The sequence below is a fragment of the Alexandromys fortis genome, unplaced genomic scaffold, assembly GCF_014885135.2.
Source record: "Alexandromys fortis isolate MF-2015 unplaced genomic scaffold, M_Fortis_MF-2015_v1.1 scaffold_192, whole genome shotgun sequence".
Lineage (NCBI taxonomy): Eukaryota > Metazoa > Chordata > Mammalia > Rodentia > Cricetidae > Alexandromys > Alexandromys fortis.
The window spans coordinates 1,701,713-1,727,764 of NW_026068071.1; the positions used below are offsets into that span (position 1 = coordinate 1,701,713).

At 37.3% G+C, this 26,052-nt stretch overlaps 1 protein-coding gene across 6 annotated transcripts in view; it reads left to right on the forward strand.

Annotated features, from left to right (window-relative positions):
- The window catches only part of Arhgap6 (Rho GTPase activating protein 6), a 508,986-nt gene that overhangs the window by 300,568 nt on the left and 182,366 nt on the right, over positions 1-26,052 (forward strand). The window contains exon 1 of one of the 6 annotated variants that reach the window (XM_050121034.1): positions 19,120-19,195. The exons of the other annotated variants lie outside the window; for them this stretch is intronic. The gene's annotated coding sequence lies outside the window, so the exon portion shown is untranslated. Of the gene's footprint in view, positions 1-19,119; positions 19,196-26,052 lie in introns of those variants that run through there. 6 annotated transcript variants of the gene reach the window in all.

Genomic DNA, 26,052 nt, shown 5'->3' on the forward strand with positions numbered 1-26,052 from the left:
GTTGAATTTACTAACATAATTTTATGTATCTCTTTCTTCCTATAGATTTTCATCCTTTAAAAATGTGATAACGACCTATTCTTTGCACTTCTTTTAATCATTAAAATAGCATAATCTCCTTATTTTCTCTTTGCTCCAATTCAACTGTGAAGTAGAATAACTATATGAATGCAGTTCATGTATCAACACTTTCTAGTTTATGCTCAAAAGCAAGTGGAAACATCTTGTTCTATTTTTTCAGGTCCCAACTCTATTTCATTTTGCCATCCTCTAGTCCTCGTATTTTTGAAGTGTCATCACTTCTTAGCCTATTTCATCATAACCCATAGCCAACTGAATTTTATACACCAAGTGAAATAAGAGGAAGTGGCTGCTTTGATCCCGTTTGAAAGGAGGCGAAACAGCTTGAAAAGAACCACTCTCCCCACTATTACATTGCTTGAAAGTTTTTGTGTAAGTTTCTGGATGATAAATCGGGATCCAAATAAAAAAGCTACTTCTGGCAGGTAGCATAGACCAAGACTCAAAACAAACATACCAAAAAAAAAAAAAAAACCCTGTGTAATAAAGATTACTCTTCTTGTGTTTTGTGTTTCTCCTCAACTGGTATGCAGAGAAAGGTTATGGATAAGAAGAGAAAGACAATGTAGCTAATCAGGAAGTTTTCTTCACAGGCCATTTTAGCTTGATTGTAGATCTCATTCTTCATAATTAGAGCATCCAATTTAAGAAAGAAAACGTGGAACAAAAAAAAAAGAAAAGAAAAAGAAAATGTCAGACAAGCCCTTGCAATCCCAGATTGCTACTCTTTGAGATTGTGAGTTGTTCTTCTTGTTGTTGTCTAATGGCTTATTATTATTATTGTTGTTGTAGTTGTTGTTATGTGTGTGTGCGTGAGTGTGAGTGTATGTGTGTGCTTTCAGTCATGCATGTAGCACAGCAGGCAAGTTAAAGTTCAGAGAACATCTTTCGGGAGTCCATTGTTTCCTTTGACCGTGGGTCATGAGGATGGAAGTCAAGTTGTCAGGCTTGCCTGGCAAATGCCTCTACCCACAGAGCCAACTTGTTGGCCTTCTCCTGGCCCTTTTAAGTCACTTTAGAGCAAGAATAAGATCCCCTTGAGAGTTTTCAGATTTTTTTTCTCCACAGGGAACCATGAAGCCTGATGTTTCCTTGTGGGACTCCCAGTCCTGCTCTTTGGAACTCCGTTGGTTGATCTAAAGATAGCCTGCAAAAAGGTTCTTAACATGACACGCCTTATTGATTTTGGAATGTTCTGGTGAATGCCATTCTGATTGATGTCATTTATGTAAAAGAGACTTTGACTCAAAACTCAGAGCAATTTTCACCAAGAAAAAAACATGATATCTAATAAACAATGTGGAGTTTACATATCTAGACATCACATAATTATTTTTGTTAGTAATGTGACTGAAGGCCCCACATACACTTCTCCATTCAAGAATATTTCTAGCCAGTGAACGTGAAGCATATGTGGTGTCAATATAAGCTGCTTTGGACTCACTAGTTTTTCAGTATATGTGCATTTTCTTCCTTGGGCTGTGTTGATGATGATTTCCTTTGTATTTTGATTTGCTTGAGCCAGATCGCAGTGAATCTTATGATTTAATAGTTTAATATAGACTCTGTGTTTCAAGCTCATACGTGTGAATGGTATTTAATCTGAGCATGTCCTGAGCAGTCACATCTTCTCTTTTAACATTGCAAAACTAGATTGTTCATCTTGAAAATGTTACAAATATAGAAAGAATTATAAGTCATGAATAATAATAATGAAAATACCCTAGTATATGATATGACATAATCCATATAGTATGTGTATTCTTGGTTTATTTTCTCCAGATGTCAATGAAAATGAACTAAAACTCATAAAATGTAGAGGCGACTTTCACAAATATAACTCTTTGGAATTGTATCCAAACATAAAAGCATTCTTTATAAAATAAGCATTAATAGCTTGTTAACAAAAACGTATCTACTTACATAATTATCTTTGCCTTTATGAACATTGAAAGGATTTTGAGACCAATCAGTACAACTAAAATTTCATCTTTGAAATTTAATTAAAACAGTATCTATAGCTTCTTCCTATGGTGAAGGTGAGGATCTTATTAGCTACAACTACAAATAGTGTGTGTGACCTAGGATCTATTTTCTTACTGTAGGGTTTGACTAAGCTAAACTCTTTGTTCTCATCACCGCTTTCATTATCGCCATCACTACTCCAATCAACTCCTATATTTCATCAACTGTCACTGTCATGGTCATCATTTTTCTTGTCATTGTTTAATACTTGGTTTCAAGAAGCTACATAGATCTTCTTTCTATTCTTTCAAGATACTCTTGTCTGCCCTTTACCTTGTAACGAAAACCTGTTGGTCATGGGGCATGCAGTTTTGTAGTATCCAAACCTCAGACCATTATCTTACATAGCATTAATTTTTACTTGTCTTATTTCTAATGCTTCATCTTAAAAATCACAGGAAGACAGGACACCAAGATGTCATCTGTCATCTTCCAAAATCAAAAATAGCTGTTGCTTCAGTGTTTGGGCTAAAGGAGCTTAAGAGAACTTTGTTTCCAGAAGTGATCCGTACAGCCTTTGCTCCCGAATTCGCGCCAGCAGATATTTTTATCCTGTTAGGAAGTAACTAAAAGGTTTATTCAACTCTGATCGGCCAGCCTCTCTAACTCCCATCTGATAAATGCTCTTGCCTGTGTGAGAAAGTTCTGTGCTCCCCCTGGTGGCAAAATGTCTAACAGCGACGCTCCTTAAGGAAGGGTATAGATAAGATAGGGGATGAATGTTGTCTTAACCTTTTGACCAGTATCTTGTGAAATTTCATTGTCTCTTTGGTTGCTTTTGTTCTTTGAATAACAGATGATTCTTATCGCCTGGTGTGGTTATGATGAAAGGTCTTTGAAAAATTGATATAACACATGTCCTTAGGAACAACTGGAGAATACGTCTATGTCTTAAAATCAAGGTAGTTTTAGTATAATCATAATCACATGTTCTACATGTTAGTCATGGAACTAGGCTCTAGAATCTGTAATAACAGAAATCCATACTGGGATTTTTCTTATTACTTCTGACTGGAATTCTAAATACTATGTATATACTTTTTTTTTTTTTCAAGCAGCAGAAACTTACCTGTCTATGGTCACAGAATCTAGACAATGTTGACTCAAGCAAAGACTTGTTTTTTTTTTTTCTCAACACTCACAAATTTTTATCTAGTGCTGATTTGGGGAGGCAGAGACCGTGTTACACGATCAAATACTTCTCCACTTAATCCATGCTTCCAATAGTTCTATGTGAAATGAACATTAGCACCCTTACTTTAAGAACATATCCTGCTTCTCAGAATCACATGGGTGAGCAGAATGGTTAGAGCACATTCGCCTGCAGAAGTCTTTTTTTAAATATATATATTTTTTGAAGCCTGTACTCTAAGTCAGTGAGCCAACAGTTCTTGGTGGAAACGATTTGGTTCCCACAGGGCATTTGGCCATGTGTGGAAGCATTTTTAAGCGATATGCCTAAAGCATCTAGTTATTGCAGCATGGGGATTCTATTGAATATCTGTAATGAAGGCGACTTCCCTGAGTGCAAGAGTAAGTAGCTAAGCCTGAAAAGCCAGTGCTGTTGCAAATATGTTTGGTTCGTGGAGCAGCAGCATCTGCAATACATATTGAATCAAAGACTCCATCAAAACCTCCAGTGAACCCACAACTCTGGAAAAGGCCCATTGGGGAGTGGCTGGGAACACATGTCTTACAAGTCCCTCTGGTCTTTTGCATACATGCACACAGGAGAATCTCTACTCTAAACACCAGGCTGCTTTGTATCTGATTGATCACTTTCCTGTCTTCCATCATTGCATAGAAGTTTCTCTTCAAGAATCCAAGAGGGGAAAACCTGACATATATTAGGAGCAAGTGTGACTCATGGGGAAATCAGTGTAATTACAAATCCAGGAACCACACCCTACTGAAAATCTAGGGAGGCAAATCTTTTTCCTCTTGTTTTTTTTTTTTTCCTACTGTATGTAGGGAAGACTTAGAACTCAATCTAGAACTCAATCTAGGCCCACACGTACACAGGTTTGGTTTGTATTTGTATCAAAAATTAACCTTAATATTACAATAAAGTCCCAGAAGAGGTGGGCCACAGAATACTAAATTTGAAAGTCACATTGATTTTCTGATTTATCAACAGCTCTGATTTATCAAACAGGTCTTGTATCTTCTGCATTTGTGAAGGCTGTAAATATTTTATCATTGGTGGTGTCACACATTTTTATATTAATGTTTCGTCATTTCACACCATCTTTGCCCTCTCTCACTTGCTCCTACTTTCATGTCTTCTCTTTGTATGTGGTCCACTCATTGAGTTCAATTCATTCCTCACCTGAGTGTGGAGGATTATTTACTAGAGCAGGGACAGTCTATTCTACATTGTTGAAGAAAATGACGACTATTAACATACAATGGTCTCTCAGGGATGAATGGCCCTCACAGCACTGGGGTCCCAAGTTATTGGGATTCACAACAGAAATGTTAGTTTTCAGAACTCCAAGATTAGCCCAGTATTAATAACTTTCTTAATGTCAGTGAATTAAATGGATACATCTCAATTTTGATGTCATCACTTTATGGCAAAGCGTTATGTAAATACTTCATTCTGCTAAGTAATCAGAATTATGCAACAGTAAACTATATGCATATATTCGGCTTATTCACCTCTGTACATGGTACTGAGAATCTGTTAGGTGAAATTAAAGGAATCAGATCCCCTTATAGACTGAGAATTTGAAGATAGGAATAATTCTGTAAATGGGATCCAGAATGGTTCTCCAGTGAGAAGGGACTACTAGAACAATGGCCATATGAGTTTTCCTGTTCTTCAAGGCTGTCTTCCATTTTCCTCGAAATTATTAGTGTAGGAATATGAAGGCATACTTCACATGAAGTGAAGTACCAATTTAAGAAATCTGAGTTGCCTATCTACTTCAGGGTTGGGCCCAGCCAAGGCTGAAACCTACTTCTAGTATTTGAGAGGTTCATATCCTGCCCATGAGCCTGATGCATAAGCTTTGCAGACTGGGGCCCAGAACTCTCTAGATGAGTTCTAGGACATAGGATCGCCACAGCCTTCCTAAGTTCTAAATCCAGATGGAGCCCTCTTCCTCTGCATTTCAATCTCAGCTGGAGAGGAGGCTGCTTAACAAAACTCTGCTGAATGAGGAGTCTTTCAGAGAACCTAGAGGTGCGACCCAATGTTTGCCCAGGCCCAATTACATGCTGACATTCTCAGTTCCCTATCTATCAGAGTCCTCCATCCCAGCTCCCACATTCTTGCTGCTTGGCTCTAACTGAAGGCAAAATTGAAGGCTACCACAGGAAACCAGATAACCAGTTCATTAAGTAACCTTAGTTATAAACAAAACTTGAAGCCCATCAACTGTGGCCTGAGGGGGTGTCCCAGAACTTCCCTATCTTGGGAAGAAAGTTCATGAGAAAATGTGAGTGTTACTTCCGGTTTTATGATCATGTTCTGGATACTTAAATTCACTCAATAACAGACAAATGAGTAAATGGTGGCATTTCTGTCCCAACGTTTAAAAGGCTTGGAAATATAAATATTGCCATTTGTTGCTAAAGATTTGATTTGTGAAGTCTGATGGCACGTATTTTTATAACTGGTGTGAGTTCATAGAATTCCACACTCCCGAGAACATAATTTGTTTGCAGATTCCTGCTTGTCATCTTTGAAGGGTAGATTCCAGCTTCTGGAACACTTCATCTTTCCAAATGCCAAATGCAACAGTGACCAAGGAACAATGGACAGGAACGCAAATGGCAAAATAAAGAAAAATACAGACTATTTCTGTGCAAAAACACTTTGAATAGAAGAAATTGTGGTGATGAAATGGTACTTCTCTGAGAAGCATTTCACTATCTCTTACATTCCCTTTTATGTTCAAAGTCTGTGTGCCACGCAGAATGGAATTTGTCTTGAGCACCGTGACAGGACCATTGTTTTCAGGTCATTTCTACTCACGTGGGGCATATTTTAAGAAAGATAATTAATGGAAATGCACATTTTAAAAGAAAGTTATCTGAATGTTTTCTTATTTCTATAAAAATGATTACTGGCTTTAATTTCTAAAGGGCATATTTTTCCTCAAATAATTCACTGGAGCTCAGGAACTCATTCTGTAGTTTAAGGTGCAAGAAAAGCAGTGTTTAATCATAAACAATGGTTATTGGACTATAGTGAAGGTCTTTGTCTACAGACAGTGTCTTCAAACAGCTAAGTCTAGCAACCATTTTCTTCACTTCCCATTGTGAGGAGATCAAACTTCTGCATCATGCTTATGGTTTTATTATTTCAGCAGCAGGATATTTTCTTTAGTTAAGTGAGTAAAAGACCAGTGTCTGAGTTAGACCCAGCAATTAGCAGCAAGATTTGACTTTGTACAAGGAAAGGCTGTATAATTTATGGACCCTCCTTGTGTGGCACACATATGAGCTATTTCTACTTTGTGAGACAGAAGGGGAGGCACTTGTAACACTAGTCAGTAAAGGGGATTTTAAGGGTTTATTGAAGTTACACCATGTTATGATCAAAACCAATAAGAAGAAAGGCGTTTGACTCATTTTTTTACCCTCCCTTTCTGAAACCTCAAAAAATAGGCTTCGATGTTCTTCTAATTTTGTTGGCAGATGTTAATGGGGTGTGTGTGTGTGTGTGTGTGTGTGTGTGTGTACATGTGCACCTACACATACACTTGTGTTTGTGGAGGTCAAAGATTCACCTATGTGCCTTCCTCCATTTCTCTCCACCCTATTTTTGAGACATGAATTTTCACTAAACATTGAATGCATGTATTTGCTAAGACTAGGTGGCCCTGGAACTTCAGATACTCTCCTGTTGCTTTTTCCCCAGCACTAGGATTGCAGATGTGTGCCATCATACCTGGCTTTTTACGTGGCTTCTGGGGAATTTGAACTCAGATCCTCATGCCTGGCAACACTATTTTTCCAACTAACCACATTTTACTGCTATATTAAAGATTTCAGATTTATATAAGGTTTTCCTTTTTTCATTCTTAAACAAGGACAGCCATAACCTTATTTAGTTCTGGGGATTGAAGAGTGGCATGCGGCAAACATCAAGGTTGAAGGCATCAGAGAAATGGGAGATACATGCATTTAGGGTTTCCAGGTAAATTTAACGTAGAAAGGCATGCAAGTGAATGTAATACATGAGCATACGCAGGCAGACTGAAAGGAGTGTGGTGTTGATAAGATTCTATGACATGAATGGTTTTATTGAAGTGCCAGTCACTGGGTTACAGTATTTTATTTTGCAATGTTTTCTTTGGTATTCCAATATGAGTTGGGGTTGGATATATTTCAGTTTATTTTATGTGAAGAAACAGTAGACCAAAGAGTTGACTGACATGCTAAGGTCAAGAGTGAATTACCGATAGAGATAATGAAGTTTGAGGCTCAGTTCATTCACACCCAAAGCCACTGCTATTATCCATCAGTGTTGGAGTCTTTTTATTGAGGATGGGAGCAGAGGCTATTGACTCCCTGTCAAGTCAATATTTTCTCCATCTTAACTTTAGTGTCCACAGGAACTGTAACCCCAGCAGTTACATTCCAGGGCCTGATGGATTTCTCTTACTGCTACAGCTTTTGTTTCCTCCTGCTCTTTGCAAGAGCAACCCTCTGCCAGAGATCATATAGAATTGTAGATGAATATCCTAATGGTCATGCGAGGTAAATATGAGCCACTAAGGAAATAAATCAAACCTCTCTCAATCTCTCTCTCTCTCTCTCTCTCTCTCTCTCTCTCTCTCTCTCTCTCTCTCTCTCTGTGAGTACATATATGTGTGTTTCCAGCAATTTCTTTTCAAGCTAGTTGCTTCATACCCATATCTTTTTTAATGTCAAAAGAATGTATTGACACTCACATGCACAAACACAGATACATGCATTTACTTACACAAAAAATTTAAAAAAATTGAATAGATGAAAATGCAACCATTATCTAACATGAAGAATGTGCTTTTTTACTTGCTTTGATTTTCTGATAAAGCATTCCCTTTCGCTGTTTTTTTCCTCTTTTATTAACCATAGATTGTTTTCTCATACAGTATACTCCGAATACAGTTTCTTCAGACTTTATTTCACCCAGGGCCTCTCCATCTCCTCTCCCATCCAGATCCACTCCCTTCCAGTCTCTCATTAGGAAAGAGGCTTCAAGAGATAACAACAAAACATAACAAAATAAAATATACAATAAAATGAGAAGCATCATGTCCAAGTTGGACAAGACAAGATAATGGAAAAAAATAAAAGGACCTCAAGAGAAGGTACAAGGATTAGAGATCCATTCCTTCACACACTCAGCAGTCCCATAAAATTACTAACAAGGCAATAATATATATGTAGAGAACCTGGTGTAGACCTATGTAGACCCTATGATTGCTGCTTCAGTCTCTGTGAGTTCATGTGAGCTTTGCTTAGTGGTTTGAGAGGGCCTTGTTTACTGGGCCATTCTGTCTGCCTCCTCTTCCACAGGGTTTCCTGAGCTCTGAGGGGAGGGATTTAATGGAGACATCTCATTTAGAGTTGTGTGTTCCAAGGTCTCTCTCTCTTTCTCTCTCTCTCTCTCTCTCTCTCTCTCTCTCTCTCTCTCTCTCTCTCCCTCCCTCCCACGCCCCCCCCCCTTCGGCCAACTGTAGGTCTCTGTATTTGTTCACATCTGCTGTAGGAGGAAGTCTTTCTGATTATGAATGAATAAGATGCCAATCTATGAGTAAAACAGTATCATCAGGAGCCATTTAACTCTTGCTTTTTTTTAACCAGTAGTATTTGGTTTGATCTTAGGTCTCTGGGATGTCTAGACTCTGGTTCTTGGTGACCTAAGCAATGTCATGTATGGGTTACATTTCATGAAGTGCGTCTTAAGTCAAGTTAGACACCAGTTGGTTACTCCCACAAGGATTTTTGCCATCATTTCCCTGACTTATTTTTCAGGCAGGACAGATTGTAAATCAAAGCTTTTGTGGTTGGTTTGGTGTTTACTTTTCTCGTTTGGTAGCCTGTAGAGTATCTTTCTGTGTCATAGACACTAGAACATGCAGCTTGATCTCTTCATCTTCAATGGCTTGTGTGGGTGTTGTCTTCAGCAATGGAGCCTTGCTGTCATTTGGTAGACAGTTACCTTTACAACAGTCTGATCCCGATTTCTTTTAATTAAGACTCCAATGCCCACACTTGGCAAGTCAAGGCTTTATCTTCACATCACAGCTAATACTGCTAGATGCTTTGTATACACAGGAGAATGGAGAGCAGGACATATGAGTGTCTTAGATCTTCTGAATTTTATTTATTTTCAACTCCTCAAATTGTTCCAGGCCCATTCCTGGTCTTGGTGCTAGTCACTTGTATCATTGCAATCTCTTTGCTTCTCCCTTTTGAAAACCCGCTCAGGATTCTGTGACTTCATGTTTAAACATAGCCAATGTTCTGTATTTGTGAAATTCCTCATCTTCTAATTTCACCCTTCCTGAAAATGTGTTTTTGATCATTGACAGTACATGGATCTTGGGAAAGAAGGAACATAATTGTATCTAACTACTCTGCCTTCTTGACTTCGAAATACTGATTTTCATAACTGATTCACTTTTCAAAAATTTATGACTCATTCAACTTAGTTATCACCACACCGTTGATGCATACTAGTAGCAATAATAAAATTGTATTAACCTTTCTTTGAGATTAGTTGCTTTATCATCTTTATCCTTTATATGTTCTTAATGTCATATTTAAATATAGAAAAGAACAGTGCTTCTCATGATAGCTAAAGAGAATAAGAACACGGTTGCTTGTAAATATTAACTCTAGCAATGTAAAATAGTTGTTTACAGAGTCGTCTTTTTAGATACTAGTGTCTAGGAAGCAAGTTTAAGAGAGCGAAAGGTCACAATGGTGGGAGGAGAGAGATAAGACAATTACTTTTGAGGTAAATCAATGTCAAATATATGACAAATCTTGAAAGAAACACACCAAGAGGTTTTTGTTCCCATGAGAATTGTGGAGTTGAAACTTTGTGGATGAATTCTCAACCAATGGCAAAGGAAATAAAAAAAAGCTGAACTCTATCAATATTATCTATAAGCAACAAGCTTATTTAGCAAAAAGAGTGGTGTGTGTGTGTGTGTTTGTGTGTGTGTGTGTGTGTGTGTACTCAGCCATTGGGCTGCATCTCTATAAGTCTTTGTGTATGTCTTTCTTGCTCTCTGACAGATCCCAGCTGGGGAAATTTCTCTTTTAAAGACCCATTAGATTGTTCACACCTGGATGTTTCAAAATATCCTCCCTTTATGGTCCATGCAATAAGTTACATGTGCAAAGCCTCTCTTACAACACATGGCAACATTTTGATAGGTTCTAGAGATTGGTATGTGGATATCTTTGGGGACCATTATTGAGTCTAACACACCATGGTTGTCAATACACAAATTTGGGGTGTTATTCTCCCCCCCACTGAACCCCACTGTGTTTGTGAGTACATGATCATGTCTGTATTTTCTCTCTTCTATATTTATAGCCCCCATTTGTTTTATATTTTTATGCTATTGCCTGGTTTTGTACCTTTTATAATACTTTTTTTTCTCTTTAGCATTTTCTTTGTAATCCACATTAGTTGGCATTTGGGAGCTGTTTTGAACTTCTTTTTATCTTCTTGTTCTTTTCTCTCTAATTGAATTTGCTTATCATTTTCCTTTGAGCCCACTTGAGCTCTGTTTTTATAAGCAGCATTGACCAATGTCTTTTTCTGTCCTTTCCCGGCTAGCTTCTTCCCCTTTTAACCCTCACTCTCATCCAGAATTCTTATCTCTCCAGGCACACATTGTTTAACTTTTGTGGTTCCTTCAGCCTTGACTGTGCAGTTAATAGTTTGGCAAGCAGAGGAGCTGCGGTAGCAGACATAGCAGAACAAAGCCATTGGTGCTGAGAATCACAGCCATTCTTGTACAGGTCTATCGATGCGGGCTCTGTGCTCTACAGCCAAACTTGAGTTCTTTTGAGCCCCCACTAACAGCTCATCAGGAAGTCTTAAAACCTGAATGGTACATGATCAGTTATCATACCTAAATAAACTTCAGCAACAATGCTTAGATTATAATTTGGAGTAATCTGGATGATCTAGTATGAATAGAGTCTTTTGGTGTTAATTTTCTGACACATGACAACAGTTACTAATAACCAAGCATTTAAAATGTAAGTACATCACAGCTTTCTCATATTATATATATTTATTCCCTTTATTAAAATATATATTATTCTAATAAAGGGAGTATTATATCAGAATTTTAATTACCATTATTTCAGAATTTTCATTTAGGAACTCTGCAGCAATAAGCTTATTGATAATGAGTTATATTTGCGTATACCTTGGGTTTTTTCATCTTTTTAGGTCACAGACCTAATATGCTCACAATAAATTCTAGTCCGTTTTTTCTTCTCAAAGAACATGCATGCATGTGTGCATGTGTGTGTGTGTATGTAAAATATGGCATGTAGTTATTTTGGGTATTTTTATATCACTCTAGAAGCATTTACAACGAATATATAAAGTTAATAAAATGGAAATCCTATTCTAGACATGGTAAGTGCATTGGTGAATAAAATAAATAGTTCCTTTGAAAGAGACCATACTGTAGAATGGGAAGTATCACAAACTAATGGATTGGTAGTATTTCTGCTGGCAATAAACAAGATAGGGGGCTATAGTGTTGCAGGGGAGTTAGTTCAATTGTTAGGAAGCTTTCTCAGAGGTGACATTTCATAAGAGATATGACTTAAGCAGGAAGCTGATATTTAAAGGATGAGTCAACTATTGTTAACAGCTTGCTATCACTTAGGTTCCTGTGTGGGAAGTCAATTTAGATAGTCAGACAAAACGCTTTAGTCGGCTAATATGAAAAGCTGGTTTGGTTTTAGTGTAAGTTCTTGTACATAGCCAAAAGGAACTGGAAATTAGCACACTGTAGGGAATGCAAACTCTTGCAGATTTATTTGTTTTTCAAATTGGACTAAACAAACATACAATTATCTATTAAAATAGAAGCTCTAAAAGTGGTATTAGATTTCCCATACCTAAGGAATTAAGAGAACAAATGATTGCAAACCTACTTTTCAAAAAAAATTTTTGTAAAATGCTAACACCTTAAATTTTTATAGGGTCTAACTATAAAACATTGTCCAACTAGGCATTTCATGATGGTAAAGATATTTGAGAAGTACTTTGTCCTTATTAATCTTCCTTTGAGATTTTTATTTTTTTAAAATACTTTTTCCCTTTTATTGAAAATGGATTCTTTTCCTTATATACTATATCCTGATTATGATTTCCCCTCCCTCTGTTTCTCCCAGTTCCTCCCCACCTTCCCTCACAACTGGATCTATCCCCTTTCTGTCTCACATTGGGAAACAATTGGGCTTCTAAGGGAATATAATATGATATGATATGATATAATACACAATAAGACAAAACAAACACTAACACATTGGAGTAGGACTTAAAAAACAGAAGAAAAAGAGGCCAAGGAAAAAGATACATCTCTGCTTCTATATCTTTTTCCTTGGCCTCTTTTTCTTCTGTTTCCATACTCAGGAATTCCACAAAAACAGTAAACTGGAAGCCATAATATATACACAAAAGACATGCAGGGTAAAAAGAGATAAGATATATCAATAAAATAAAAATAAGTTTAAAAACAAATAAAAGGAAAATCCCTGATATGACATTAGGAGACAAGAAGCATCCAAACATGCTCTTGAATTGATTTTCTGTTGGCCATGTGCTGCTGGAAATGCTGCACACCCTGAAGAGTAGTTTGTTTCCCGGTGCACCTCCCTTGGGGAGACCTAAAACTTTATTTGCAAGTGGTTACCATTTGGAGCTATGTTCTTGCTTATAATATGTCCACTTCTTTCAGCCTTAGGACTCCATCTGATGCGGACATATACAGGCCTTGTGCATGCTGCCTCAGTCTCTGAGTTTATCTATTTGACAGTCCTGTTGCTTTATTAGGGCCTTGTTTTCTTTCTTTCTTTCTTTCTTTCTTTCTTTCTTTCTTTCTTTCTTTCTTCCTTCCTTCCTTCCTTCCTTCCTTACTTTCTTTTTCTTTTTCTCTTTCTTTCTTTCTTTCTTTCTTTCTTTCTTTCTTTCTTTCTTCCTTTCTTTCTTTCTTTCTTTCTTTCTTTCTTTCTTTCTTTCTTTCTTTCTTCCTTTCTTCCTTTCTTCCTTTCTTCCTTTCTTCCTATTTGTTTTATGAGACAGGATTTGCTGTAGCTGTTGAGCCTGTCCTGGAACTAGCTCTCATAGACCAGGCTGGCCTCGAGCTCACAAAGATCCATCTGCCTCTACCTCCTAAGTGTTGGGATTAAAGGCTTGCACCACCACTGCCCAGCTCTAGGGCATTGTTTTCTTGGTGTCCTCCACCACCTCTGGCTTTTAAACTCTTTCCACCTACTCTTGTACAGGGTTCCCTGAATCCCACAGGGGAGGGATTTGATGGAGATTAGTACCTTTAGAACAGAGTGTTCAAGGTATCTCACTCTCTGCATAACGCCTGGCTGTGGGTCTCTGTATTTGTTCCCATCTGCTGCAGAAGGAAGCTTCTCTGATGATGGCTGAGCAAGACACTAACATGCTTCCCTGGCCAGAGTCGTGATTTTTCTTTTTGATTACTAACCCCCTATTGTTTGAATGCCCCAAGGATCAAAGACAGAACTTATCACCGGTAAAAGAGGGACTAAGGCTTCCTTACGATCCAAATCACAGTATGACCATGTCTTAGTGACACTGTGCTTACCTAGCATAAACTAGGCCTCATTTTTAAACCCAGAAGTTCAAAACTTGTTTCAATTGTGGCTTCCACGTACTTGGCCAAGTAAGGCCTTACTGAATATTATTAAGAATTTTCAAGACACTCTATGCCAGGACCACTACAGGATTCCCCAAAGAGAGCTATATAACACAGCTATATAACAGTGTTCACTCCAGGAAAGACAGCCCTTTGCTTAACAACTCTAGTCCTTTAATTCAGCAGAACTGTACTGCCCATGCTGCTTCCTCTGGGTCCTGACATCTCCACAGGACTCCACCCTTCTTCTTCCCAGCATTCTCTCTGTCCTGAAAATCCTGTCTAGCCATTGGCTGTTTAGCTTTTTGCTAAACCAATCCAAGTGGCACATATTCACAGTGCACAAAAATATTATTCTACAACAGAGGATATTTCCTTTGTGAAATTCAGACGTTCCATTTTTCAAATCCATATAGGGAATGATATTTTAAGTTAGGAAGTTCTTCAGTTAAAAAATCTGAGTAAATTTTGACCTCTTCCCCTTATCTCTCTTCTCTTCCCCTTAACTCACCCTTTCTCCTCGTTTTGCTCTGCTCTTCCCTGTATTTGTTATAAACTTGAAAGGGTTATTTTTCCCCAAAGTAGGGAAAACAAGATTTCTTGCTTCATGTTTTATTTTTCATTGTACTAACCACATAGGACTTTGTTTGTCTTTTCTCTCACGTACTTCCATCTGTGTATTCTCAGGTTGAGTTTTGGCAACCCTAAGCTTTTAAAAAGACTAATAAAGATAGGCAAAAATTTAAATCCTAATGTATATGAAGAATTGGAAAAAATTTCCCTAAACAACATTTAAACAACTTCCTATAAAGGCTCAGGGAACATTGCAGAAGAAAAATGCAAAAAGCCAGAAGATAGGAAAAGGGCAGTGAGATGTTTTCAGAGAAGGATGCAGGCATTGCAACTGTGATATTATAGCAACTTCAGTTTCTTGTACTAGGCCCGAAAAGGAGTGGGACTATTAAAAGCTAATGATGGATCTGGAAGAGGTTCAAGGGGGCCCTACTCCTTGCTCTTGAGTTATTGGCTACTGATAGATTTTGAGGGAGGAACAGTCATAGTCTTCAGTTGTGTATCTACTTCAGTGAGCTCACTTAGCTTTAATGTATAGTTCAAATGTATAGTTCTGCAGCCATACAGACAGTTTTGGTTAGGAATCAGTGGGTCATAGAACAAAGTAAAAAACATGAATGTGGGAAAGGGGACTTATAAGGAGGAAGGGGTGCTAACTGTGGAAGGGAGAAGATCAGACAGTGGGGTGAGGGCAATAACACATTATGTACAGGCATGAAATTTTCAAAAATGTTTATTCAGTAAAAATGGATATCAAAAATTAGAAGATTTGAAGATGAAAGTATTGCTTGGTGGGGCTGGCTGTATAGCTACTGATAAACCATGTCTCAAAAAAAAAAAAAAACAGAAAAAAAATTGAAGGCATGAATCACCACATCCAGTTTCCTTTTATAAATTAATTAATTAATTTTTTTTTGATTTATTATGTATACAGTATTCTGTCTGCATGTATGCCTGCAGGTCAGAAGAGGGTGCCACGTGGTTAAGGGTGCTTGTTGGTTCTTGCAAAGGACTTGGGTTCAATTCCCAGCACCAATATGGCAGGTCACAACTGTCTTGTAGCTTCAATTCCAGGGGGATCCAAACACTCTTTTCTGGTGTCTGTGGTAACAAGCAGACATACCAATACCAACCATACATGTAAAAAAAAGTTAAATTTTTTCATGTTTATATTAAGCATTTCAGGATAATTAGAACCTATAGTTTCATGGCATTTATACATTTTTTTAAAATTTGCATGATAAATATTCCTTTAGTAATATTTTGGCTTTTGAATTTCTAAAATAATTTTCAATTTTTTTTGTGGGGAGTTGTTTTTAAAGACAGGGTTTCTCTGTGTAACAATCCTAGCTGTCTTGGAACTAGCTCTATAGAGTAGGCTGGCCTTAAACCCACAGAGATCTACTTGCCTCTGCCTCCCTAGTGCTGGGATTAAAGGTATGCACCATCACCACCCAGTGACTTTTAGTGTAGCAGAAATGGTAACCCATTGTCTCAATTAAGTCACTGATTATTTTTAGCTATTATTTAAATTGTGCAAGAAATGAAGAATGTAGTACTAAATGTAATATGAAGTCTTCGAAATGCAATCATTCCTTATCCACTTGATATATACTGAGTCACTCATAATCAGAAATATTTATAATGATCAAATGCCTACTTTTACATATTAATATGAAGTAGGGAAATATAAGCATAAATATTGGAAAATATTATTTCATTGAATTTGTAATTTGATTATAATTACATCATCTGTCAATATGTTCTAGTAATAAATCCAAAGAAGATACTCAAAAGCCTCTGAAAGAGAAAAGAGGTTCTATTTTAGAAAGTTGCATAACTGGTCCCAACAGATGATTTATCTCTCCTTTTGTTTTAATAATGTAAATATTCACATCTTAAAATCAACTAGAGCAGAACACAAAGATGAGTCTCTTCTCAATTTAAACATAATTTTCCTTATCTGATTTAGGTCTTCAAATAATTGCATATTTTTATTGTTTGAAATATATAATGAGGTATATTAACTCTAAATCAAGACTATAATATACTTTTGTGGACATATTTCTTATGGTTCACTTCACTTATTCCTAATTATTATGTGGATATTTGAGAGATGAACATAAGCAGAAGAGTTTCCATTTCCTTTATGATACACTTATAGAAATACGAAGCAGCGTTTGGGTTCTGCTGGTTTGTAGGAATAAATGGTCTTCCCATCAACATACACTTGAGTTAGGGAAAGAGAAGTTTTATTCTACAGAAAAACTTCTTAAATTCTCCTAGCCAAGGTGGGAAAGGCATTTATCAATTCTAAGACAGTGTCATCAAATTTCAGAAATTATTTATATCCTTGGCAGGGGAGCATTTGAGTAGAACCTAATTGTCTCTCTCTTCCTAGGAATGTGCTTATTTTTATACTAAGTGAAGTCGAGTCTGGTGACTTAGTTCATTGGGACTTTATGGATTATAAACTTTGTAGTAAATTTTCCCCAAGGCACAAATGACTAGAGTAACTGGTATCTATTTTCCAGGTGCCAGGGGTTGGGAAATACCATAATACATTTTTTTTATCTGTTTAAGCATCTTACTGAACTTGTTGCCTATATCAGTTTTGCATGACCTACTTTTTTTCCTGTTTTATTTTAAATAATAAGGGCTGACACACAACTTTGTAGAGGAGGTTGTGAGTCATTTACTACTTAGACAGTAAAGTTTGTAAGAATCTTGGTTATCTTTTTAAAAAAAGAAATAAGAAGCATGTTTACTTATTATATCTTTCACCACTTACATGCCAATACATAAAAGTAAGAATTATATTTCTGATAGCTCATTTTTAATTGATTTATCAGAGATCAACCATGTACTAAAGAGAATTTGTATAGATATTTTCAGTAGTAATCTCTTTGTGCCACCTTCACAGAGCCACTATTGAGGTTTATAATAATTCTAAATTATTACCATTTTTGAACATTTAAAAACAGTAAGTTAAATTTCAAAGCAGGTGTATTTTCTTGTTGTTTCTGTGGGTTGAGTTTTGTATGTGTTTCTGTGTGTGTGCGATTTACATTTTAGTTAATTTTGATTGGATAGTAAAATGTTTTAGGCTTGGTTTCCAATTACATGGTTTCTGTCAGAACTCTGCACATAGACATAGATAATGTGCAAATGAATGTGTATGACTGAATTTATTAAAACTACACTTATGCTAACAGAAAATGAACTGTATTTGTTTTGTGTGTTATAGTTTGCTGACCCCTGCTTTAGAGGATAAAGGGCTGTGTACTTGTTGAACCAATGTGATGAGAAATCCCCATGAGGGAACAGGTTCATTTTAATGCTGCCCAGGTCCTGACTGCCTGTTTTCTAGAAAACAGCACCACTCCAATCAGGTGTGCTCTTGGTTTTTCTCCCTTGCAAAGGAATTTTGAGATTTACCTACCAAAGGAGATAAGCCAGTGCCAGAAGCAGCCCTAGTAGAATAAAAGCAATGTTCATTCTATTTTCTCTATAGTCTCTTTTCTCTATTATATGTCAGTAGGGACAATCTTCATTACAAGCATATTTTAAGCATACTTTGAAAATGGCCTGATGTCTAGTTGACAAGTATTACTATAGTTATGGTAGAGTGGAACCACAGATAGTCATCTGTAGCTCATGATGAGCTTGGGGAGACATTTTCCAATAGTTTCCATGAGCTCCCATTTGAGAGATCCATTTTCTTATATTCATTGCTGTAAGTATTGCAGTCTTAGCAGGTGTTTATATATAAAACTCACTGGAAGTGTCAATGGAAATTTTAGTCTGTGCTGTGAACTTTGAATTTTGCAGATCAACATAAAACACTTTGTCACTTCAAGTACAGTATCCAATTTTATAATGGCTAAGTAGTGAGAGCCTAATTTTCTTCTTGTGTGTATATGTGGATGTCAAAGATTGACATCAAGTGTCTTCTTTTATTGCTCTCCGCCTTTATTTTGGGGGACAGGGCCTTTCACAAAATTGGACCTTCTGGAATAGGCTAGGCTGGCTGGCCGGAAAACCCCGGGGATTCTCCTGTCTTGCTTCCCTAGGGCTGAGAGTCCAGGTGTGTGTACACCCAGGTATTTGTATGAGTGCTAGAGATCTGTACTAAGGTCCTCATATTTCTAAGGCAAGAATTTTAACAACTAAATCATTTTCTAGTAAGAAAATTGTCGAAGTTTCTGATCTCACCTCTCCTCTTTTATTAGCTCTCCTGGAGTCTGACATTGAAATTGACATCACAAGAAAGCACAATTTTGTAGCTTGAAATCTCCTTTATCACGAGGAAAAAGATTACAATTTTGTTAACCATAGTAATGATTTTGACCCTATAGTTTTAATTCTCACTACTCTTCATAACATGCTATTTAAATACTGTAATTTTATGTGAGTTGAAACAAAGGTACTTCTGGAAGTTTGAAGGAAAGAAATCAAAATTGAATACATTAAATCAGGAAAAGAGACACTATTCAATCTATTTTCCTGATACTTACCCTGATTTTTCTATAGGTAGCATGGTGTTTTGCAATAGTGGATGCAGTTGAGTTGCTTTTGGCAATTATGACCGACAACTGCAAAGTATGGGACACAGCCTTGAGCCATAAAATTGAATCTGGGTAAGAGATAATTAAATACCTGTGAACAGTCATTCTTTTGGCACCAATTCTCAGGCAAAAAGCTTGCCCCTGTTTTGCCTGTGTACCTGCTCCAATCTTGACAGTCATTTCTACATATGCCTAACACTTCACAGTTTAGCACATTCAAGTGCTATTTTAAGGTACTTGTCATAATGTGCCTCTACTCACGTCTCTGTGATGTTTATATTCAGCTTTAAAGAAAAGGGGGAAATGGCAGGGACATACTAGATCAAATGGAAAAGAGATGAACTCAAAATTCACTCTGGAGATTAGGATGATGGCAATTTCAACTACCGTCATTGAAAAAATATTTCCGGTGGTTGGGGATATATTTAGTATCTCATTTAACCCTTATGGCATAAATTTGAGATAGATGTTTTAGTTCTATATCTTAAACTTTGTACTGAAATTACCTGCTGATATGTTTTGACCTCAATGATCAGGCCTTCACTTAGTGCTTGAGAGGTAGTACATCACGATGCATGGGATCTAAGACATAGCTAAGTAGAACAGACAGACATTACTCAATGAGTGGCCCTGAGACTAACAGCGGTAGTATCTTCATTCCAGCCATGCTGAACAGAAAATAAATTTCTCTTGGTACCATAAGCACATTGGGATAAGACTTTTTCTCAACTTTCTGAGAAGTTGTCTGAAGAGTCATAGAAACATGTTTTCATCACAATGTGCACTGGGAAGTAAAATAAACAGGAACTACTACAATGCTTTGTAGACAAGAAGGATTTCCCTACTCCTGAAATCCATATTTCGAACTTGGTTGAGAGACTTGGACAGGAAGTGATCATGAAGTCCTATTTAGCGAGAATTTATCAAAGAGCAGGACTTAGTAGTCTGTAAAAAAGTCTGCATAGAACCTTCATCTGGAGATGGATGGAGATAGAGACAGAGACCCACACTGGAGCACTGGACTGAGCTCCCAATGTCGCAATGAGGAGCAGAAGGAGGGAGAACATGAGCAAAGAAGTCAGGACCACAAGGGGTGCACCCACCCACTGAGACAGTGGGGCTGATCTATTGGGAGCTCACCAAGGCCAGCTGGACTGTGACTGAAAAAGCATGGGATAAAACCGGACTCTTTGAACATGGTGGATAATGAGGGCTGATGAGAAGCCAAGGACAATGGCACTGGGTTTTGATCCTACTTCATGTTCCGGCTTGGTGGGAGCCTAGCCAGTTTGGATGTTCACCTTCCTAGACCTGACTGGAGGGGCAAGGACCTTGGACTTTCCACAGAGCAGGGGAGAGGAGTGGGGGGAGGGGGAGGGAAATGGGAGGCTGGGAGGAGGTAGGAATTTCTTTTTTTATGTTTTTTCTTTTCTTTCAATAAAAAAACTCTGAAAACAGATAGGTGGGAACTCGAAAGCTTACAAATTTTAAAGGGTGACAATTACATTTTTGTTATTTTACTATGCAAATATTTACTAAAACGTTTCCTCTTTTGCTATGTATTTTAGAGGTTACATGAGCAGAAGGGTAAACAGGTTGGATATAGGAGTATTATAAGTTCAACCATAGCAATGCAGGTTAAGTATGTCTTGTCTGACAGTATAGATTTCAGACGCTTCCAGATTTGGGAGTATTTACATAGACTTTTTAAAACCCAGAGTATTTTTTTTTTGATTTAAGATTTTATGAATGGCAATGCCCATTGTGTGTTAGGAAACATGACTCCAAAATAGTAGTTAACCTAATGGAAGACATATATCTTGTGAGCATCTGGGTTCTATTTGTATCCAGTAGCATTGGAAATGATACAATATTTTAAAATGTAGAAACTTTTTGAAGTGAATAATTTTGTCTATATTCTTTTGTATCAAGTTTTAATGTCTACGACTTTGAAGAAATCATTTGTTTCAAAATGTGTACACTTGAACTGAGAACTAGCTACCCAGTTATTATTTTACATCATTGAAATAATTCCAAAATCGGTAGGCATTATCACATTAATAATAGCAAGGACAAATACAAAAATCTTAAGGTTGGTTTACATTATTGTAGGCAATTTACTTCTGCTTTTCAGTAGTTTGCAAAATCTCTGTATGTTGTTGTTTTTAATATAACATATTTAACAAATAAGGCGAAAAAGGAATGTGTACGTGCAAGCAACAGAAAACTGTTTAATCTATGTGCCTCAGAGATATTTAAAAGTTTACCATGAAAAATCAAGTGTTGTATATCTTGTCTGTAAAGAACTATGAAATTCAGGATATCAATTCAATAAATGAACTATTAACATACATTGTTCTGTAATTTCCAAAGAAATACCAATGTATTTAGCTAAAAACCCAAAATATTAAAGCCAGTGTGAAGAACCATGTTCTTAGGTTCTAGTGAAATGTACAAACTTTTAGACAATTTTAAATGAATTCCTAGAAGATGTATCCCAATACGGTAACAAGACAAACTGGAAAGTTAATCATGGAAGGATGAGAATGCAAATTTGAGGTGATGTTGCAAAATACTTGGCCTCTCTTTATTGCACTTGGATCTTCTGACAGCTTTGGAAGCCAGAGCAGAGCAGAAATTAGAACCCATGTCAGTTTGGGTGCTCATCAGCCTCTGTGGGTTTAGAAGGAAGTTATTTATTCAGAAGCTTTGTTTCCTCTGAGCTGTACCTCATAGATGAAAAGTACAACATGTGCATCTTCCATGCTGAGAAATAAAGAGCAGCTTCACCCTCTGTAAACAGTAATCCAGTATGCTGGGCAAGATTTACAGATGCATCCGTTTAGATAAACAATAAGAGGCCTTACTAATTATTAGTCCCTGTGTAAAACCTGTCAAAATTGGTACTACACAGACAATCTTTTCTGTCACCACTATACTTTCTTCAGAGCCCAGGCACTGTCAAAGGCATAGGAGGAGGCCAATTAAGGCTTGTGAGTAAATGGAACAGAGGGCATTCTGGGGGTTTGGAAAGAGGAACTCGCAGTGGCTCCCGATTTAGTTCTTTCTGCGGTGTGCAGAATTGCTACAAGTTAGGTCATGTAGCTCAGGCCAGGTCTGTGCAGGAAGCCAGGAAGAGAGGCCAAGGCTTGACCTTGTGGCTTTGCCAGCCGGCCCTCTATTCTGGCTTTGTTTCCTTCATGTGGAGAAGCAGATGTGCCTGCTTGATAGGGCAGATGCCTGGAAGCCCCATGGTCTGGAGGAGGTAATATCCTGGTCTCCCATGCTTCCTGGGTGATTCATTAACCAGCCATGAGTGCAAGATCTGTCGATCACTTCTAGAAGCTCAGTCCCGCGATGCTCTTGTGATAATGGGTTCAAGATCCAGAGAGAGCAAAAACTCATAGCAAATTATAAACAAAATAGTATCAGTATGTACGTTTTTGTAAAGTTAAAGCAAGCTTATTTATAGCCTTACTATTCCATTCTTTTAATTGCTCACGAACATACTGGGCAAGCTTATCTGTTTGCTAAAAGATTTATCATACGTGAATCAGTTATAGGCATCACAGATCTCTTTTCCTCCTATGTCAGGGCAAACTTATCTCTTTTTATCCAAATCCTATATAGTCCTGTTTCTTTGGGGGTCACTGCAGAGCATTGCCATCTGACTACACACATCGCTTCAAATTTGTTTTTCTGTACAGTTATCTCATGTTAAGTCTCTGCCTTGGCAAAAATCCTTCTACAAGTCATTCCCGATTACAGCTAAAAATCTAATGAGGATGGTCTTATCTCTGTCTATTCCTCAACCCTCTGCTAAGTAGCTTCTATTCTATCTTTCTTCCAAGTCTCCTCTTTTTTTTTCAGTTTACATAAGCCATCACCTCCAGATCTATAAGGTGAGTTCTTGCTACATTTAGCTTCTGTTCCATTTTTTTTTTTACATCTCCATAGCTCCTTTTTATTTCTGCTCTTGTCAGTGGTTCTCAACCTTCACAATGCTGCAACCCTTTAATATGGTCCGCATGTTGTGGTGTCCTCCCCAACCATAAAATTATTTCATTGCTACTTCAGAGCTATAATTTTACTACTGTGATGAATCATAATGTAAATATCTGATATGTAGGATATCTGGTATACAACCCCCACAAGGGGTTGGGGCCCACTGGTTGAGAACTATGGCACTAAACACTATGTCTTAATCTTCCTTGCAAGCCTTAGATTTCGTAACTGTTCCTTAAGCACATTTACATCAGTGATCCCCTCTCTTGTCCCTGTCAATTCATTCCTCTCACCCTGTGACTGACTGAAGAAGCTTCAGTACTAGAGTCCTGCTTTTTTTTTTTTTATTTCAGGCAGGCCAACATCATTATAAAATTAGAAGGGAAAGAATGTTAAGAGGAGACTCACATTTTAGCCTTTGTAAAAACTGAAATACCCCTGCTTGCCACGGCACAAATCACTACAAAATAGAACTCGTTCACAGTGTAGGGACACTTACCTGGCTATAGACTCAACTTTTTCACTCCTACTTGACTCTAGCCCTCTTCCCAGGATCCATCCTGTTCCAGATGCTGTTCACTCTCCTCTCAGGCTGGTGACATCAGGGGCTATCATTTGCAAACAACCTCATTGGGGCATGAAAATGAACAGAGGAAGATGTACATGCCATACTTTCCTTTCTTAGCAGGAGAATTCTGCAAGCTTCTGTATCTTCCTTTGGCTGCGGCTGGGTGATAGACTGTGGCAGTGACTGCTACTTGCCTTCTCTTCTCCCTACCCACTTTTTATTGCTTTCTACATAGCTTGAGACAAAATCTCCATCAGTGCGTGATTACTGCTGCCTAAAGTACAGATAAGTCACCTGGAGCTTTAGCAGCAGTGTTCTCACCAAGAGTCTCCTGCCCAAGATGGAGAAAGCATAGGCTATTGGAAGCTTTTGTCCCTCATGCATCACAGTGTCCCAGATTGCAGAATTACCTGGCTTCTTTATCCAGCAGTGAATTTTACTTGCACCTGATTTTAAAAACCACTGTTGTTTGCTTGATTGCCCTTTTCCTAAATGTCATGCAACTGGCCTTAGTCTGAAATACATTTAAAGCATACTTGGCATATTAAATGATGTAACACCAAGTAAAAATGATGAAGCTCTATTTTTGGAGCTAGGATGGATCATCTTCCCTTGATGACTACAGGGGAAGATTGACTAGCCAGGCATCAGAAATCTATACGGAGGATGGAAAGCAAGTGGGCAACTGACTGAGGATATTCATAAAGTTAGTTTTCCTAAAGGTAACAGAGATATTCGTGGGTGGAAGATCATTCCAAGTCAGGTTGTCTGAAAGCAAGATCAGTGGACAGATCTTAGGAGGCTTAGTCAACAGTTTGTTGCTAATAAAATTTAGATATCTGCATGTTAAAAATTCAACTGTTATACATGTATTGCTTCATTAATTTCCTTCATCCCAACATGCAAATGGCCAGTAGCTTCTTCTATTTGGCAAGAATCCTTTACATAAATGTTACCCTCACTTTGAATAAAGATTGGAGAGAAGCCATCTCAAAGTTATATATTTGGCTATGGGTAATGATGTGAGAAAATTTGCTTTGCTAATGTTTGTCTGAGCTAAAAATTGACATAGCATGCATTTTTCCCAACAGGGGCCAATCTGCTAAACAAGCCATACTGCAGCATGCATGTGGGTTTTCTTATTAACACCATATGGGTGCTGACCCGAGAACTTTCACTTCCCTTTACCTACAGTGGCTCCCTTAGAAGATAGACTTCTTCACAGTGGTTTCAAAATACTTTGTTTCAAGCATTTTGATTTCCCTTATTATTGTAGAACTCAATAACCATTTCAGAAAATCAAACAATGGGCTTCAGAGATAGCTTATTAATTAGTAGGACACACTGCTCTTCCAGAGGACATGAGTTCAACTCCCAGCACCTATGTTAGGTAATTTATAATGACCTGCAACTCTAGCTCCAAGGAGTTAAACAGCCTCTTCTGCCCTGCATGGGCACTACAGTCACACGCATATACCAAGACATACACACATGCACATAACTTTAAATAAGTAAAATATTTTTAAAACAGGAATAGCAAGGTCTCTGCTTTAATTTTCTTTTATATGGTTTCATTTTTTTTCTTGTTTCCCCAAGGTCTTTAAAGGGAGATGTCCAAGGGAATCAGTATCTCTATTACCATCAAATATATATAATTGTATAGAATTCAGAGGCAAATAGTATCCATGTGCCTGAATGGTAAATAGCCAACTGAATTTCACAGAACAGTTTCATGGATACTGAAAGATGCAATAGAAAGAAGACAAATCTAAAGCCTATAATATCTATGGAGGGCCATATTAGAGACAAAGAAGGGAATGTATTTTTAAGTGTGAAGCCAACACTGTTTAACATTAATTATGCTAATTTAATCAGAACTTCTAAATTGGGATATAGCGATAAGAAAATTGGTACTGATATACAAGCTCACAATTATTGAAGATTTGATAAGATATTGAAAACACGTGTAAGCAAAGCAAAACAGTTTGGGTTGCTTTCCATCTTTGTAAGATTGTTTTGTAATTTACAGGATTAATATGCAAGTTAAACATAATTTCCTTTTACTCTTATGGTTTAATGAAATCTCTTCTTCTCATGGGTAAAGTGAGTAATTATACATTCTCTGATAGAAAAAAATGTTTTCGCAGAAATGTTATTTTTCTGACATCACTAACTTAGTTATTCTCTTTTATGTAAGATAGGGTTGAAACTACCACATTCTCCTAAATAGTTTTAGATGATACAGTCTTTCTCTATTCGAGTCTATATTTTACAGGCCAATTGAAACACCATTCTCAGGCATTTATTTAAAGACTTCTCTAAAATCTTCAATCACTTCATCTCAGATTTCCTGTGG